This window comes from Bos grunniens, chromosome 2 (assembly GCF_055505025.1).
Source record: "Bos grunniens cultivar Pamir isolate PY7600 chromosome 2, Bosgru_T2T1.0, whole genome shotgun sequence".
Classification (NCBI taxonomy): domain Eukaryota; kingdom Metazoa; phylum Chordata; class Mammalia; order Artiodactyla; family Bovidae; genus Bos; species Bos grunniens.
This window is the reverse complement of record NC_141166.1, coordinates 88,614,047-88,633,520: the sequence shown is the minus strand read 5'-3', so window position 1 is coordinate 88,633,520 and position 19,474 is coordinate 88,614,047. Positions and strand designations below refer to the sequence as shown.

At 38.1% G+C, this 19,474-nt stretch overlaps 1 protein-coding gene across 9 annotated transcripts in view; it reads left to right on the top strand.

Moving 5' to 3' along the window:
* The window catches only part of ORC4 (origin recognition complex subunit 4), a 94,641-nt gene that overhangs the window by 18,919 nt on the left and 56,248 nt on the right, over window positions 1-19,474 (top strand). For 3 of the 9 annotated variants that reach the window (XM_086352522.1, XM_086352476.1, XM_086352506.1), the window contains exon 2: window positions 7,517-7,576. The exons of the other annotated variants lie outside the window; for them this stretch is intronic. The gene's annotated coding sequence lies outside the window, so the exon portion shown is untranslated. The remainder of the gene's footprint in view (window positions 1-7,516; window positions 7,577-19,474) is intronic. 9 annotated transcript variants of the gene reach the window in all.

The window sequence follows — 19,474 nt, the reverse complement described above, 5'->3', positions numbered from 1 at the left end:
TCAACTCTGAATATTCATTAGAAGGACTGATTCAGAAGTCAACTCTGAATATTCATTAGAAGGACTGATGCTGAAGCTGAAGCTCTAGTACTTTGGCCATCTTTATGTAAAGAGCCACCTCATCGGAAAAGACCCTGATCCTGAGAAAGATTGAGGACAGGTGGAGAAGGGGGCGACAGGATGAGATGGTTGGATGGCATCATTGACTCAATGGACATGAGTTTGAGCAAACTCAGGGAGATAGTGAAGAACAGGGAAGCCTGGCGTGCTGCAGTCCTTGGGATTGCAAAGAGTCAGACATGACTAAGCAACTAAACAACAACAAATTGGGATACATTCTTAAATGTTGTTATGTTATATGTCATTTTAATGTGCATTTCTTGCTTTATGTTGCTTGCTAATGACTTACTGTGCTGTACTGTGGTTAGTCACTCAGTCATGTTCAACTTTTTGTGACCCCATGGACTGTAGCCAACCAGACTCCTGTGTCCATGGGGATTCTCCGGGCAAGAATACTGGAGTGGGTTGCCATGCCCTTCTCCGGGAATCTTCCCAACCCAGGGATCAATCCCAGGTCTCCTGCCTTGCTGGTGGAGTCTTTACTAATTGAACCCCGGGGAAACCCAAGAATACTGAAGTTTGGTAGCCTGTCCTTTCTCCAGGGGATCTTCCCAACTGAGGACTCGAACCGGGATCTCCTGCATTGCAGGCAGATTCTTTACCAGCTGAGCTTCCAGAGAAGCCTAATGACTTATTACTTGCTGTTTAATGTATTTTAGACTATGGAAATGATGTTAGACAAGAAGCAAATTCGAGTTCAAAATGGGTCCTAAAGCAGTGGAGACAACTTGTAACATCAACAGTGCCTTTGGCCCAGAAACTGCTGACAAACATGCATTGCAGTGGTGGCTCAAGAAGTTCTGCAAGGAGGGGATGGGGCAGAAAGTCTCCAGCTCATCAGACCTGCAAGGGGACAAGGTCTTCAGAGGCTTCTGGTCCTCAAAAATAAAAAAATAAAAAAAAAAAGAAGTTTTGCAAAGGAGACAAGAGCCTTGAAGATGAGGAGCAATGGTTGGCCTTTGGAAGTTGACAGTGACCAATTGAGAGGATCATGGAAGGTGAATAAGCTTGATAAGTGGGTCCCTCGAGCTGACCGCAAATGAAAAAAATTAACGTTTTAAAGTGTCATCTTCTCTTACTCTGTGCCTTAATGGTGAACCATTTCTCCATCGGATTGTGATGTGCAATGAAAAGTGGATTTTATACAACAACTTGGAACAACCAGTTCAGTGGTTGGATTGAGAAGAAGCACCAAAGAACTTCCTAAAGCCAAACTTGCACCCAAAAAAAAGGGTCATGATCACTGTTTGGTGTTGTGCTGCCAGTCTGATTCACAACAGCTTCCTGAATCCTGGAAAAGCCATGACATCTGAGAAATATACTCAGCAAGTCAATGAGATGCACCAAAAGCTGCAACACCCATAGCTGGCATTGGTCAACAGAAAGGGCACAATTTTTCTGCAAGACAGTGCCTGACTGTTTATCTCACAGCCAACACTTCAAAAGTTGAATGAATTGGGCTACAGAATTTTGACTCATTCTCCATATTCACCTGACCTCTAGCTTACTACCACTTTTTAAAAAGTCTCCACAACCAGCAGGCTGCAAAAAATGCTTACCAAGAGTTCATGGTATCCTGAAGAATGGATTTTTATGCTACAGAGTTAAACAAACATTTATTTTTGGCAAAAATGTGTTCGTTATAATGGTTCCTATTTTAATAAATAAAGATGTGTTTGAGCCTAGTTATAATGATTTAAAATTCAGGGTCCAAACTGCAGTTACTTTTGCACTTTTGCACAATCTAATACCACAATAACCTGTTGGTTATACTAGCCAACTTATAGTGAGATAGGAGTTTACTCAAAGCAATTAATACTGGAAGATGGGAACAGTTGGGGCATTTGGAGGCTGGTTAGAGTAAATAAAACCTTGCATTTGAGAGTAAGATCTCTTCCTGTAAGAGGGCCAGAAAGTTATCTAGGGTACCATCTCCCCTTCTCAGATCTTAGTACCTATTCCTTGTATTTTCTCATGCAGTTCTCATTTTACCTAGAGAACTGTAAGTGTTGCCTTCAATTGATATAAATGGAGCTTCTGAGTATTCAAAGTTGGATATTGGTATACTTCTTTACCACCATTCACTTTCCTTGTCGTTGTAATCTGTGTCCTGCTGCTCCTTTATTTATATTCGGCAGCATTGCTTGTGGGATTTTAGTTCCCCATCCAGGGATCAAACCTGACCCCCAGCAGTAACAGCACAGAGTCCTAACCACTGGACTGCCAGGGAGTTCCCTGTCCTGCTGCTACTTTAGATCTTACAGTTATTCTGGAGTTCTGCTGAGCAAACTTATTTTTTTTAAGTTTTCTTTTACTAATACTGGGTTGTAAATGCCCTCTATCCTAGTGGATTTTTAGTTCATGTGCTTTATACCCTATAGAAATTCTTTAACATTTTGGTCATCTCAGCTTTTTTGCTTTCCAGATGGCATAGATAATGTCCTTTGTATTATTGTTTCTTCTGTGGCATTTCCAAGGAAGTCAAGGTAAAGTGGTATACTCAGTCAGCTTGCTTAAAGGGGAAGCCTGTGATTCTGAGCCTACACTTTTCATTAAGCTTGACTCATTGTTATGCAGTCTGGTCTACCTTCTAGGGGAGAAAAGACTTTCCCCTGTGTACTGTCTTGTGTTTACTTAGAAAAGCTGTTTTTTAAGTTAACAGGTAGATTGTACCATAAATCCAGTGTTGGAGATTCCATGTCTGTTTACCTGCTGCCTTTTTAAGGAATAATCTGGGTATCAGGAGCTAGCTCTGTCTTATTGAAGAATTAGGAAATGGATTGGTCAGGATGTATTTAAGTGTTTTTCAACCAGACTACTGAGTTCTCCCTGTAGCCGGTTAATGTGACTGGTCCTTTAGTTTATGGTTGTTGGGCACTTTTTGTTTCAATGAGGATGAATTTTATTGTTTTCCTTACATCTGTAGTTAAGGAATAGTGTTTTCTCAGAAAGAGAATGGTGTATACAGGAGAAAAGTTGTATAAATAATAATATCAGTATAGGAGACAGTATATTTGAACCTAGGCTTCCTTGCGCTCAGTGGGAAAGAACACGCCTGCCAAAGGAGACACAGGTTTGATCCCTGGGTCGGGAAGATCCCCTGGAGAATAAAGTGGCACTCCAGTATTCTTGCCTGGGAAATCCCTTGGATTAAAGGATCCTGGTGGGCTACAGTCCACGGGGTTTCAAAAGAGTCAAGCTGCTAAGTTGCTGCTGCTAAGTCGCTTCAGTCATGTCTGACTCTGTGCGACCCCATAGACAGCAGCCTATCAGGCTCCGCCGTCCCTGGGATTCTCCAGGCAAGAACACTGGAGTGGGTTGCCATTTCCTTCTCCAATGAATGAAAGTGCAAAGTGAAAGTGAAGTTGCTCAGTCCTGTCTGACTCTTCGCGACCCCATGGACTGCAGCCTACCAGGCTCCCCCGTCCACCATGGGATTTTCCAGGCAATAGTACTGGAGTGGGTTGCCATTGCCTTCTCCGAAAGAGTCAAGAGGACTTAGCAAATAAACAACAACAATATTTGAACCCATTTGCTCATAATTGGTCATTCATTCGTTGTCTTACAGACAGACCGTTAACCTTGGGGTTAGGAAGATTTGCAGTAAAGGACAGATGTATTGAACCCTAGTTCTTAACCTAAATTTGCTTGCAACTGAATCTAGGAGTAAAGTTGTGTCTCACTTTTTCCTTTGAGAAAATGATGGCATTGTATTTAGTGATCTTTTTTTAAAAAGTGAGGCTATAACTTTTATGAAGATAGTTTGAATATTCTCTTGCCTTAAAGTCATTATGATGAATGGTTATTTTGCAATATAAAGAATAACAAGTTTTTTTTGCACATTCCCCTAGTTTAGAATATGAAAAAGATAATGCTTTCCTCTGTATTATATAATGTTGTATAAGAAAAAGTTCTGTCTTTTTAAAACAAAAAAACCAACCAAACAAATTTTTTTAACATTCCCTCCCATAAAAAATTTAAAAAACAACTATTTTAAGATCTTATTACAGTAAAAATGTTTAAACTCAAATTTTTAGCCGTTACCACAAAGTTACTTAAACATGCTCTTGGGATGGGGTGCTCATTGTTGTTGTTCAGTTGCTAAGTCATGTCCAACTCTTTGTGACCCCATGGACTGGACTGCAATACACCAGGCTCCTCTGTCTTCCCGTGTGTCCCAGAGTTTGCTTAAATTCATGTGCATTGAGTCAGCGATGCTGTCTAACAATCTCATCCTTTGCTGCTCCCTTTTGCTTTTGCCTTCAGTCTTTCCCAGCATCACCATTTCCAGTGAGTCAGCTCTTCACATCAGGTGGCCAAATTATTGGAGCTTCAATTAGAAAGCATAATTTCTTTGGCCCTAGTACTCAAATTGTAGGAATTTAGTCTCCTTTTAATTCCTGCATAAGTGAAAGTCTCATTAGAATTATACTGTTCTTTAAGTTTTTAGAGAAAATTCTAAGAATTTGTGTTCACATGAGTAATTTCTAGAAATTCTCGAATGTTTTCTCTCTAAGGCAATGTTATTTTCAGTTTTTCCTTCTAAAATAATTAACATTATTAATTAACATTTGCTAATTAATTCACTGGGGTTGTAGCATATCATATTTACATAAATTCAACTGTGTGAGCATGTCAAAGGAAAAAATACATTAATAGTGGGGAGGATTCTATTCATCATTTTTCTCAAGTGAACATATGCCCTGGAGTGATTGATCTTTCAAAAAACTGCAGTGCTTCTTTATACAAGGTTCAGAGCTTTTCAGATAAAACTAGCTTATGTGTGTTCTCTCTTTACTTACTGGCTTTAGTACCCAGGTCTTTCTTAAATCTTGAGTCCCATGTTTGATACTTTACTCTTTCCAAAAAAAAAAAAAAATTAGCTTTTATTCACAAGTTTAATTCCTCCTCCTATTTAGCACATTGCTAGTCAAATTCTATGTGCTCAGAGAATAAAAACTACTGTTGGTGGTTGTGATTGTTGTTTAGTTGCTAAATTGTGTCCGACTTTTGCGACCCCATGGTCTGTAACCCCACCAGGCTCCTCTGTCCATGGGATTTTCCAGGCAGGAATACTGGCATGGGTTGCCATTTCCTTCTCCAGGGGATCTTCCTAACTTAGGGATAGCACTCCAGTCTCAGGCACTGCAGGCAGAGTCACTGAAAGATACAGTTATAATGTAAATCAGTGCCAGTAAAGTGATATAGTACATTCCAAAAGCTGAAAGAGTTTCTAGATTGTTTGCAGACATATTTTTAGATAATGTGTTTTAAAGAAGTCCTCACAATATTACTTCTTTTTTATTCAGTTTTACACTAGTGCAAAGTTTATACTTCTCATCATTCACAAGGGATGCTCCATGGTTAATAATCACAAAGCACTGTAGTAACTTATAAAAGCCTGTTTTTCCCCTGAAGATGTTATGTTATTAAACCTATGATTTTCCCAGTTGTTTACTTATTTTGTGACTGTTGATCTACTGTGTTCCCTGAAACAACTCAGTGGGCTTATTTGATGTCAGGATTGTAAAAGATACTTTACAAACAAATACATTTACTAAAATATGTATGTATAGTATCTGTGCACATATATCTATGCATAGATATACATGTATTTGTGTTAGGGCATGTCTCCCTATATATATGTGGTTCCAGGTACACTGCTATGCAGTATTGAAAACTCAAAAGTTGAGATATAGAATGGCTTTTCTGGAGAATTGCAAACATTTCCATATGGTTGTTTTTGAGTAATTAAACATTATAAAATATTTTTCTTCCTTTTAATATTAGTGAAGAAAGCAGCATGTCATCATATGATTAAATATTATTAAAACTTGGATTCATCTTATTCTCTGGGAACAAATGAGGAGGGAAAAAAGATAAAATCGTCAGCAACTACCAGTTTGTTTACTATGGACAAGAATATCTAGAAATCACAAAAGACTGTTATTTTATGTGGAGTTATGCTTCAGCTCTGGGGAAATCTAGGAAACATCTTAGCAGAAACTGTTTCCCAACTTGACTTACTAAATCTGCATAATTTCATAGATAACATTTTCAGTCTGATCCTTTTAGGAATACTAAAAATGTGTTTGCTTATCTGTTAACATGGAATTTATACCTATTTTATTGCTTATTTCCTCCACCTTCAACATTTCTTTGAACTCTGTTTTAATCTTTACCTTGGTATAAATACTTCAAGTGGAAAGAGATGTGAAAATTAATTCTAGCTGATTGAAAAATAGCTTAAATTTATTCTTATTAATACCTAAGTTTCATCTCAAAGAACATTAACAAAACATGGAAACCACCCACAGATTTCTTCTAAAATGCCTTTGTTTTATATTATTTTACTGTTTATCTTATCAAAAACATTTCTCTAACTGAAGAGAGGCAAAGTTTTAATCTTTTGTTCATTCTTACTCTACTTTGGTAAATGTCAGCCAGAGTTGGACATTAGATAAACAGTTGTAGAATTTGTATTTTTTAACTTGTACCTAAATTAGAGGAAGTTGATAGTACTATTATTTTTAGTGTTTTATTCAGCCCTTATCGGAAGTAGAATAGTATTACTTTTTTTTTTAATGCACCAAGAGTTCTTGTCATAAATATGCTTCTCGGCTGAAACTTTAGAGTTTTGCTCCCCGCCAAAAGGTTATTCAAGAAAATAATGATCATTTGTATGCTTTTAATTTTCAGTCATCTTCCAGTTTTACAGAATGTTTTGTGGAAATTTTATTAATAAATTTTATTTTTTCTAATGTAAATTAGTTGTTTTTGCAAACTCATTGGAAAGTGGTGTTTTTAACAAATGGTTATAAAACTGACTCATACTCTTTGTACAACTGTAAGGAAGTCCTCTTTATAAGTGCTTTTAAGTGCACATGTATGAGAATTTTTATACATAATACAAATTTTTATATGTAATACACATTTTATACACAATATTATTTTCTACTTAATTTTTATATACACTACAGTTTTTAAACATAATACAGCATTTTTGACCACAAAATCAGAGATGAAAACATTGTTTTCAATGTTTTGAAAACAAGTGCTCTCTCCATAGTACAAGTTTCTTTCAAAAAGCAATTTCTTTTCTCTATAAAGTATTTTTGTTTGGGGTTGTTTGTTTTATTTTTGCTAGGCAGCATGCTTTTAACAGGCAGCCAGTTTTCCTTCCAGGAAAGATCTGCAATTTATTGGAAAACACCTGAATCATTTTTCTTTCATTTAAAACATCATAACAGCGCCTTAGTTCACCAACTCAACTGAATTTATTAATTCCATCCAACTGGGCCCAAATACCTACATTGTGTTAAAATAAGCTGAAAGTGAATAAACACGTGATGGTACTCTTATAACTGCTGTTACTTATCTCCCTCTCTTTCTTTAGGACTCCTGGGTTACTCGTAGTGACATGACATGCTGTGCTCACTTTAGGGATAAAGTGAAGGTATTAATATCATTTTAATATTAAATACATTCTAAATTTTATTTTTTATAAATATCTATATGTAAAAGTTATAAGATTTTCCTTCCTTTTTGAGATTTAATCAATCTCTAAATTTGGAAGATCCCCTGGAGAAGGGAATGGCTGCCCACCCCTGTATTCTTGCCTGGAGAATTCCATGGACTAGGAGCCTGGCAAGCTACAGTCCTGGAGTTGCAAAGAGTTGGACATAGCTGAGCAACTAACACTTGAACTCATTCTGTTGTATGTATATACCATATTTTGATTATCCATTTATCTATCATTGGACACGTGGGCAGCTTCCATGTTTCATCAGTTGTGAATAATGCTACTGTAAACAAGAATGTGTTCTTTTCCTATATATATACCCAGTTCTTTATATATACCCAGTAATACTACACCATATGGTAACTGGAGGAACTGCCATACTATTTTCCACTGCCTGCAGTACCATTTTACATTTTCAACTAGCAGTAGTAAGGGCTCCCATATCTCCACGTTGTCTTAAACACTTGTTTTCTGTTTTATTGTTTTTGTTTTTAATAGAGCAGTCAACCTAATGGGTATGGTATCTCATTATAGTCTAGATTTGAATTCTCCTAATATTAGAGGTACTGAGCATCTTCAGTGAGCTTATTTGTATATCTTTCCTGGAGAAATGTTCATTCAGATCCTTTGCCCATTTTTGAATTAGGTTATTTTTTTGTTGCTGAGTTTTAAGAGTCTTACATGTAGTCTTATATGTATTTGCAAAATAATTTGCAAATATTTTCTCCCATTCTGTGGGTTACCTTTACACTGTTAATAATTTCTTTTAATAAACAAACTTTAAATTTTTCATGAAGCCAAATATATCTTTTTTTCCTTTTGCCTGTGCTGTTAGCATCATATCCAGGCAGATATTGTAAAATTAAATGCCATAAAGTTTTTGTTGTTGTTCAATCACTCAGTCATGTCCAACTCTTTGCATCCCAATGAACTTTAGCATACTAGGCTTCCCTGTCCTTCACCATCTCCCAGAGCTTTCTTAAACTCAGGTCCATTGAGATAGTAATACCATCCAACCATCTCGTCCTCTGTAATCCCCTTTTCTTCCTGCCTTCAATCTTTCCCAGAATCAGGGTCTTTTCTAATCAGTTGACTCTTCGCATCAGGTGGCCAAAGTACTGGAGCTTTAGCTTCAGCATCAGTCCTTGTAATGAACATGCAGGGTTGATTTCCTTTAGGATGGACTGGTTGGATCTCCTTGCAGTCCAAGGGACTCTCAAGAGTCTTCTACAACACCACAGCATCAATTCTTTGGCACCCAGCCTTCTTCATGGTCCAACTCTCACAGCTATATATGTCTACTGGAAAAACCATAGATTTGACTATATGGACCATTGTTGGCAAATTAATGTCTTTGCTTTTTAATAAGCTGTTTAGGTTTGTCATTGCTTTTCTTCCAAGGAGCAGATGTCTTTTAATTTCTTGGTTGCAGTGTTCTTAGAGCCCAGGAAAATAAAATCTCTCTCTTTTCCCCCTTCTTTTTGCTGTGAAGAGATGGGATCAGATGCCATGATCTTAGTTTTTTGAAGGTTGAGTTCTAGCCAGCTTTTTCACGCACCTCTTCAACCCTCATGAAGAGGCTCTTTAGTTCCTCTTCCCTTTCTGCCATTTAGAATAATGGGGGCTTCCCTTGTAGCTCAGTCAGTAAAGAATCTGCCTGCAATGCAGGAGACCTGGGTTCAATTCCTGGGTCTGGAAGATCCCCTGGAGAAGGAAATGGCAATCCACTCCAGTATTCTTGCCTGGAAAATCCCATGGACAGAGGAGCCTGGCAGGCTATATAGTCCATGCGGTCACAAGAGTCGGACACAATTTAGTGGCTAAACCACCACCATCATCTGCCTATCTGAGGTGGTTGATATTTCTCCAGGCAGTTTTAAATCCAGCTTGTGATTCATCCAGCCTGGCATTTCCTATTATGTACTCTGTATGTAAGTTAAATAAACAGGGTGACAATGTACAGCCTGTCAAACTCCTGTCCCAGTTTTCAACCAGGTGTTTCACCTAAGGTTTTAACTGCCATTTCTTGACTCACATACAGGATTCTCAGGAGACAGGTAAGGCAGTCTGGTATTCCCATATCTAAGAATTTTCCAGTTTGTTGTGATCCACACAGTCAAAGGCTTTAGTGTATTAAATGAAGCAGAAGTAGATGTTTGTCTGAAATTCCCTTGCTTTTTCCATGATCCAACGAATGTTTGCATATTGATCTCTGGTTCCTCTGCCTTTTGTACACCCAGCTTGTACATCTGGAAGTTCTTGGTTCTCCTATTGTTGAAGCTTTAACTTGAAGCATCTTGAGCATTACCTTGCTAGTATGCAAAATGAGCGCAATTGTACAGTAGTTTATACATTCTTTGGTACTATGCTTCTTTCGAATTAAAATGAACTGTGGCCACTCCTGTTTTCCAGTCCTGTGAGTTTTCCGAATTTACTGATATATTGAGTGCAGCACCTTTAACAGCATTGTCTTTTAGGATTTTAAGTAGCTCATCTGGAATGCCATATCCTCCACTAGCTTTGTTTGTAATAATGCTTCCTAAGGCTCACTTGACTTTACACTCCAGAATGTCTGACTGTGAGTGAGTGACTACACCATGCCTCTTGAGAAACCTATATGCAGGTCAGGAAGCAACAGTTAGAACTGGGCACGGAACAACAGACTGGTTCCAAATAGGAAAAGGAGTACGCCAAGGCTGTATGTTGTTACCCTGCTTGTTTAACGTATATGCAGAGTACATCATGAGAAACGCTGGGCTGGAGGAAGTACAAGCTGCAATCAGATTGCTGGGAGAAATATCAATAACCTCAGATGACACCACCCTTAGGCAGAAAGTGAAGAGGAACTAAAAAGCCTCTTGATGAAAGTGAAAGACAAAAGTGAAAAAGTTGGCTTAAAGCTCAGCATTCAGAAAACGAAGATCATGGCATCTGGTCCCATCACTTCATGGCAAATAGTTGAGGAAACAGTAGAAACAGTGTCAGACTTTATTTTTGGGGGTTCCAAAATCACTGCAGATGGTGATTGCAGCCAGCCATGAAATTAAAAGATGCTTACTCCTTGGAAGGAAAGTTATGACCAACTTAAATAGCATATCAAAAACCAGAGACATTACTTTGCCAGCAAAGGTCCATCTAGTCAAGGCTATGGTTTTTCCAGTAGTCATATATGGGTGTGAGAGTTGGACTGTGATGAAAGCTGAGCGCTGAAGAATTGATGCTTTTGAACTGTGGTGTTGGAGAAGACTCTTGAGAGTCCCTTGGACTGCAAGGAGATCCAACCAGTCCATTCTAAAGGAGATCAGTCCTGGGTGTTCTTTGGAAGGACTGATGCTAAAGCTGAAACTCCAATACTTTGGCCACCTCATGTGAAGAGTTGATGCATTGGAAAAGACCCTGATGCTGGGAGGGATTGGGGGCAGGAGGAGAAGGGGACAACAGAGGATGAGATGGCTGGATGGCATCACCAACTCGATTGACATGAGTTTGAGTGAATTCCCGGAGTTGGTGATGGACAGAGAGGCCTGGCATGCTGCAGTTCATGGGGTCGCAGAGAATCGGACACAACTGAGCGACTGAACTGAACTTAAGACCTCTTTTGTATAGTTCTTCTGTGTATTCTTGACAGCTCTTCTTAATCTCTTCCTCTTCTGTTAGGTCTTTGCTGTTTCTGTCCTTTATTGTGCCCTTACTTGCATGAAATGTTCCCTTGATACCTCCAGTTTTCTTGAGGGTGTTTTCCTCTATTTCTTTGCATTATTCACTTAAGAAGGCTTTCTTAGCAAACTGCAATAGGTGGGCATTCCCTTCTCCAGGGCGTTTTTTGACCCAGGGATCAAACCCAGGTCTCCTGCGTTGCAAGCAGATTCTTTACCTTCTGAGCCGCTAGAGAATTCCACTTTCATGTAAAAACCCATCAGTTTCATCCCCAAAATTGTCATTCCCAAACTCCCTAACATCATTTAAAGGAAATATTCTAAGTGACTAGTTTCCCACTTAAGCCCACTGACTTTTTCTCTTTAATATAATGCCTGGAAGAATCAAAAGTTGTCTATACCCTGACTCACTCCAAACTTACCTCTTGGTTGAGATATTATTTCCTCTGGAATACTTTCTCTAACACCCCTATGCACTCTTATTCTGGGCAAAATCTGAGGGTTCTGTGTCCCTGAAGTGCTATCTTCCCCTTTCAGGGAACCTGATTAGCACACAGTGATATAAATAACTGTTTACTTACGTTTACTCCACTAGACCATGGGCTCCTTGAAAGAAAGACTCAGAAATCATATTATGTTTGTATCCAGATTAAGTACTGCAATATTGGCATATAATTGGTTTTTAAGAAAATATGTGATGAATGAATGAATGTTAGTCAGTGGAGAATGTCCACAGGAAAACTAGCTGTTAAAAAAAGTAGACCAGTTAGGTTAAATCAAGTACTTAGCTAAATTTTAAAATATTGAGGAATCACATATGTGCATGCATGCGTGCTCATTGGCTCAATCATTTCTGACTCTCTGTGACCCTGTGGACTGTGTCCCACCAGGGATCTCTCTGTCCATGGGATTTTCCCAGCAAGAATTCTGGAGCTGGTTGCCATTTCCATCTCTAGAGAATCTTCCTGACTCAGGGATCCAACCCATGTCTTCTTTGTCTCCTGCAATGTGTCTGGATTTTTTACCACTGAGCAACCAGAAAAGCCCAATTACATGCCATGACCCTCAAAAAAGCCTGCCAAGTGTAAAAGAATAGTAAATTACAGAAATATTACACATATAATTATATATTCATATATGTATAGGAATATATACTGGATATAAATATATAAAATATAGTTTATATGTAAGTATAAATATACATATATAAATACAAATGATTTATACTTCAAGTAAAACACATGTAGTAAAATATTACCATGGTAGTATCCAGCAGTGGAAATTCAAACTGCTTAAAATATAGATAATTTATTACGAAATTTATTTCTTTTAACACAGAGATCCCAAGATTAACAAAAGATAAAAGTTTTTTTTTAATTTAAAAATAATTTTAATCAGATGGCATATACAGCTCTAAGTCTAGTGATGTAAGAGAAGGTAAAGTCAATTATCTTTACAAAAAGATTATTAACTACTACTTTTTATAACTTTGGATTGATAGTTTATTATTAACACATTAAAAAAAGATTAGTAATACATTCTCCATTCCAGAATTAGGCCAGCATATTTGATATTTATACTGCCTTCAATTAAGACTTGTAGGATTAAAAGGAGTATCTGAAATGAATTTTACATTTACTTGTCAAAATCTACACTTTTTCTTGTTTTATTAATATTTACCAGTACTCCAGACATCTTCCATTTCTCTTTAATTTTGCTGTGATTTGGAATACTGTCCCTACTCATTTCAAAGTTGCAGCTACTGAATTCCAGTTTCAGTTCAGTTGCTCAGTAGTGTCAACTCTTTGCAACCCCATGGACCACAGCACGCCAGGCCTCCATGTCCCTCACCAACTCCTGGAGCTTACCCAAACTCATGTCCATCGAGTCGGTGATGCCATCCAACCATCTCATCTTCTGTTGTCCCCTTCTCCTCTTGCCCTCAATCTTTTCCAGCATCAGGGTCTTTCCAAATGAGTCAGCTCTTTGCATCAGGTGGCCAAAGTATTGGAGTCTCAGCCTCAGCATCAGTCCTTCCAAAGAACACTAAGGACTCATCTGCTTTAGGATGGACTGGTTGTATCTCCTTGCCATCAAAGGGACTCTCAAGAGTCTTCTCCAACACCACAGTTCAAAAGTATCAATTCTTTGGCGCTCAGCTTTCTTCACAGTCCAACTCTCACATCCATATATGACCACTGGAAAAACCATAGCCTTGACTAGATGGACCTTTGTTGGCTAAGTAATGTCTCTGCTTTTTAATATGCTGTCTAGGTTGGTCATAACTTTCCTTCTAAGGAGTATGAGTCTTTTAATTTCATGGCTACAGTCACCATCTGCAGTGATTTTGGAGCCCCCAAAAATAAAGTCAGCCACTGTTTCCACTGTTCCCCATCTATTTGCCATGAAGTGATGGGACCAGATGCCATGATCTTAGTTTTCTGAATGTTGAGCTTTAAGCCAACTTTTTCACTCTTGTCTTTCACTTTCATCAAGAGGCTCTTAAGTTCTTCACTTTCTTCTGTAAGAGTGGTGCCATCTGTATATCCAGGGTTATTGATATTTCTCCCAGCAATCTTGATTCCATCTTGTGCTACATCCAGCCCAGCATTTCACATGACGTGCTGTGCATATAAGTTAAATAAGCAGGATGACAATATATAGCCTTGATGTACTCCTTTTCCTACTTGGAACCAGTCTGTTGCTCTGTGTCCAGTTCTTAGTGTTGCTTCCTGACCTGTGTACAGATTTCTCAATAGGCAGGTCAAGTGGTCTGGTATTCTCATCTCTTTCAGAATTTTCCACAGTTTATTGTGATACACACAGTCAAACGTTTTGGCATGTCTAAAAAATTAAGCAACACAGATTGTAAGTCTAATTGAATATGGAAATAGCGAACATTTGAAATAAGGGAGTTAATGGTTTTTATCTGAAATGAAACCAGAAAAGCAAAGGCAGAAGTGAAGATGAAGATGCCAGAACTTTTTCTAAATCATTCATGATGTGATAAAAGAAATATCTGAGGCCACTATTGAAATCATAACTTTAAGCAAGATGTCCAGGAAAGGGCACTTATGTATCATATTTAAGATAAATGAAAATTCAGACAAAGTCAAGGAGAATGAGAACTTGAAAACTCAAATTGATGGTAATGTCAGCTGTCCTTATCAGCTCTGTGTTCACCAGAGCCTAGAGTTGAATTCTTGGTTCTGTAGTGTGACCTTTGCAAATTAACCTTCCTAAGTCCCAGTTTTCTTCTCTGTAAAATTTGAAATAAAAGTATTACTTGATTCATAGGATTATTGTGGGGATTACAGTAAAGTGCTTTATTTGATATGCCATGCTGTCAAAGGCCACCTTGATTCAGAGTACCTTTTATAAATTATCATAATACATTGGAGAGGAGAACCAAGACAACAGTTAAGAGTTGGGTGGGAGGGTGGGGTGAGGGGAAGAATAAAGCTCGAAAGGATTCTTGTTCAGAACAATTGCTTTGGGAGTACTTTGACAGTGCAGTGAAGTATCGAATACAGCTTCAAGTAAGATGCCGCAGAACTATGATGCCAACCTTGTATAGACTATTTCTCAACATAAAAAATACAAATTTAAATACTAGTAATGAAATGGAATTATGGATAGATCAGTCTATACAGAGTTACATGGACCTTGAAAACTCCAAGTCACTAGTGCCCAAAGCCATTCAACACCTGGAAGTGATTAAGATTGCTGCAGCTCAGCCCCAGATTTCTCATTTCATAATAGGTCTGGGAACAAATTTGAGAATTTCATTTCTGATAAAGTCCCAGGTGATGTTCCTGTTACCAGTTGTGGAACCACATTTTGTGAGCTACTGAGAAAATTGACTTGATTATTGTTCTGTCTACATCAAAGCTGATAAAACACATAAGAGGCCACAGAAGATGGAGAAGATGGAGAAATCCGGTATAGACAGCATCTCTCACCATGCTAAGTGTAAGGTAAAAAATATTTGAGGATCATGAGGGGAAAACAGGAGAATGGAATAAAACAGGCCTCAGGAGGCCAGTGGACTTTCATCATAGTAAGTAAACAAGCTCTGAAGCCCTAGGGGGCTTCTTAGTAGATAGAAAAAGAGATCACAAATCATAAAGCATAAGGGAAAAAAAAAGACAAGTTGTTTCTCTTTCTTCCTGTTACTAAAAAATAACGAAAAGTTTTTGTCTGACCAGCTGACACTTTAGAGACCTTTCTGAGGGTATTCCAAAATAGTACACTGTTCCTGTGATCTATTTGGGAGATCCTTGTGGTTTCCTAAATAGTCATATAAACTTTTAAAATTAAAGAATGAAAAAAACAAAAAAATTCCGTGAATGTTTTATGCTTATATGTTATCCACTGATTAAAAGAAGAAAAACCTAAACTTTTATTTCTTGCAAAGAATTTTTTAACTGTTTTTTGATATGTATATTTCAGTAGCATTCATCAGTATTTCCTGAGATACACTTACATTCCTAGGTTAAAAAAAGTGAAAATTAGTACCTAAAAAACAAAATACTTAGGAAAGTTATAAACTGAGTACCAGTCTAAGACTGGTTAGTATCAAACAACATGAAAGATTCCTAACTCAAAAAGGCCAAAAAAGATGTGCTTGATTCAGGAGATGAGGAAAGACATTTGCTCTGATGCAGCCAGCTAAATAATGAAGCTAATGGAAGATTGTACTCATTGTCCTAATTACACGATGAATGGGGAACTGGTTAAGCACTAATACTATACTACTGTTGGACAGGTGTGTCAGCTACCATGATGCAAAGTATGTAGTAGCCAGGAAGACATGAACAAAGTAGATGGATGTCCACTGGAAAAAAAAAATTCCCTGGGCAACCTACTTGAATCTTTAGGGGTAGAAACTCCTCTCTCAGCTTTTTGAAGCAGTAAGTGTTATACAAAGCTGGGTAAAAACAAAATGGATTAATGTCAAGGAGCATGTCTGTAGAGTTATTGGTAAAGGTCAGTGGGATCTTTTTTTATAAAACCTAAGCAACCTGATTCTCCAAGCCAGGCTTAAGCAATACATGAACCGTGAACTTCCTGATGTTCACGCTGGTTTTAGAAAAGGCAGAAGAACCAGAGATCAAATTGCCAGCATCCACTGGATCATCAAAAAGCAAGAGAGTTCCACAAAAATATCTATTTCTGCTTTATTGACTATGCCAAAGCCTTTGACTGTGTGGATCACAATAAACTGTGGAAAATTCTGAAAGAGATGGGAATACCAGACCACGTGACCTGCCTCTTGAGAAACCTATATGCAGTTCAGGAAGAAACAGTTAGAACTGGACATGGAACAACAGACTGGTTGCTAATAGGAAAAGGAGTATGTCAAGGCTGCATATTGTCACCCTGCAAACGCTGGGCTGGAAAACACACAAGCTGGAATCAAGATTGCTGGGAGAAATATCAATAACCTCAGATATGCAGATGACACCACCCTTATGGCAGAAAGTGAAAAGGAACTAAAAAACCTCTTGATGAAAGTGAAAGAAAGTGAAAAAGTTGACTTAAAGCTCAACATTCAGAAAACTATGATCATGGCATCTGGTCCCATCACTTCATGGGAAATAGATGGGGAAACAGTGGAAACAGTGTCAGACTTTATTTTTGGGGGCTCCAAAATCACTGCAGATGATGATTGCAGCCATGAAATTAAAAGATGCTTACTCCTTGGAAGGAAAATTATGATTAACCTAGACAGCATATTAAAAACCAGAGACATTGCTTTGCCAGCAAAGGTCCATCTAGTCAAGGCTATGGTTTTTTCAGCAGTCATGTATGGATGTGAGAGTTGGACTATGAAGAAAAAAATTGATGCCTTTGAACTATGGTGTTGGAGAAGACTCTTGAGAGTCCCTTGGACTGCAAGGAGATCCTGCCAGTCCATTCTAAAGGAGATCAGCCCTGGGTGTTCATTGGAAGGACTGATGCTAAAGCTGAGACTCCAATACTTTGGCCACCTCATGCAAAGAGTTGACTCATTGGAAAAGACTCTGATACTGGGAGGGATTGGGGGCAGGAGGAGGAGGGGACAACAGAGGATGAGATGGCTAGATGGCATCACCGACTTGGTGGACATGAGTTTGGGTAAACTCCGGGATCTGGTGATGGACAGAGAGGCCTGGCGTGCTGCAATTCATGGGTTCGCAAAGAGTCAGACACAACTGAGCGAGGAAACTGAACTGAAGTGAACATACTGTTCAGCATAATTATTGCACCAATTTACATTCCCACCCACAATGTAGGAGTGTTCTCTTTTCTCCATACCCTCTCCAGCATTTACTTGTAGAGTTTTTTGATGATGGACATTCTGACTGGTATAAGGTGGTACCTCATTGTAATTTTGATTTGTATTTGTCTAATAATTAGTGATGTTGAGCAACTTATATGCCTATTGGCCATCTGTATGTCTTCTTTGGAGAAATGTCTATTTAGGTCTTCTGCCCACTTTTTGATTGGGTTTTGGTGGTGGTGGTGGTGGTTTTTTTTTTTTTTTTTTTTTTTGTCATTGTGTTTGGAAACTAAGCCATTGTCATTTGCAATATTTTTCCCACTCCATAAGTTGTCTTTTTGTTTTGTTGCTGCAAAAGCTTATAAATTTGATTAGGTCCCATTTGCTTATTTTGGCTTTATTTCTTTTGCCTTGGGAGAATGAGCTAAGAAAACACTGCTACGATTTATGTGATAGAATGTTTTGCCTATGTTTTCTTCTAGGAGTTTTATGGTGTTAGGTCTTAATATAAAAATCTTAAGCAATTTTGAGTTTATTTTTGTGTATGGTGAGGATGTGTTCTAACTTCATTGATTTACATGCAGCTGTCCAGCTTTCTCAGCACCACTGACTGGAGAGACTGTCATTTCTCCAGTATATATTCTTGCCACCTTTGTCAAAGAGATGTGTGAGTTTGTTTCTGGACGCTCTGTTCTGTTCCATTGATCCATGTCTGTTTTGGTGACGATACCACACTGTTTTGATTACTGTCACTTTGTAGTATTGTCTGAAGTCTGATAGGGTTGTGCTTCCAGCTCTGTTCTTTTAACTCTCAAGATGGCTTTGGCAATTCTGGATCTTTTATGGTTCCCTATAAATTTTAACATTATTTGCTTTAGTTTTGTGAAAAATGTAATATGTAATTTGATAGAGATCTTATAATCTGTACATTGTTTTGGGAAGTCACTTTAACAATATTGATGCTTCCAATCCAAAAGCATGGAGTATCTTTTCATTTCTTTGGATCATCTTGAAGATTTTGGACACAGCATTAAAAGACATAACTCTGTGACATCAACAACTGAAAAGGGTGGGGGTGCAACAGTAAAGGAGCAAAGATGTTGGTATGTTATTTAAGTAACAGACTAGATTTTTACACCTTTAGCACATTAAAAGCAATCTCTGTGATACCTGCAAAGAAAATACTTGTGAATATACAAGAAATGAAATAAGAAAGGAATTTAAATGTTTCCCTACCCCTTAAGGCTTCCCGCGTAGCTCAGTCCATAAAGCATCTTCCTGCACTGCAGGAGACCTGGGTTCAATTCTTGGGTCATGAAGTTCCCCTGGAGAAGGAAATGGCAACCCCCTTCAGTATTCTTGCCTGGAGAATCCCATGGACAGAGGAACATGGTCGACTATATAGTTTATGGGATCGCAAGAGTCAGACACAACTTAGCACTCTCTCTCTCTAACCCCCAAAATCAACCAAGCACAAAAGTAGATAGTAATATAGAGAATGAGAGACAAAAAAACTGTAAGACATATGGAAAACAAATAGCAAGATGAAAGAATTCCTTACCAGTAATTAGTTTAAATATAAATAATGGGGAAATAGTGGAAACAGTGGAAAGTTTTATTTTATTGCGCTCTATAATCACTGTGGACAGTGACTGTAGCAATGAAATTAAAAGGAAAGCCTTGACAAACCTAGACAAAGATCATATAGTCAAAGCTATGGTTTTTCCAGTAGTCATGTACACATGTGATATTTGGACCTGAAAAAAGGCTGAGTGCTGAAGAATTGATGCTTTCAAATTGTGAAGACTCTTGAGAGTCCCTTGGACTGCCAGAGATCAAACCAGTCAATCCTAAAGAAAATCAAACCTGAATATTCAGTGGAAGGACTAATGCTGAAGCTCCAATACTTTG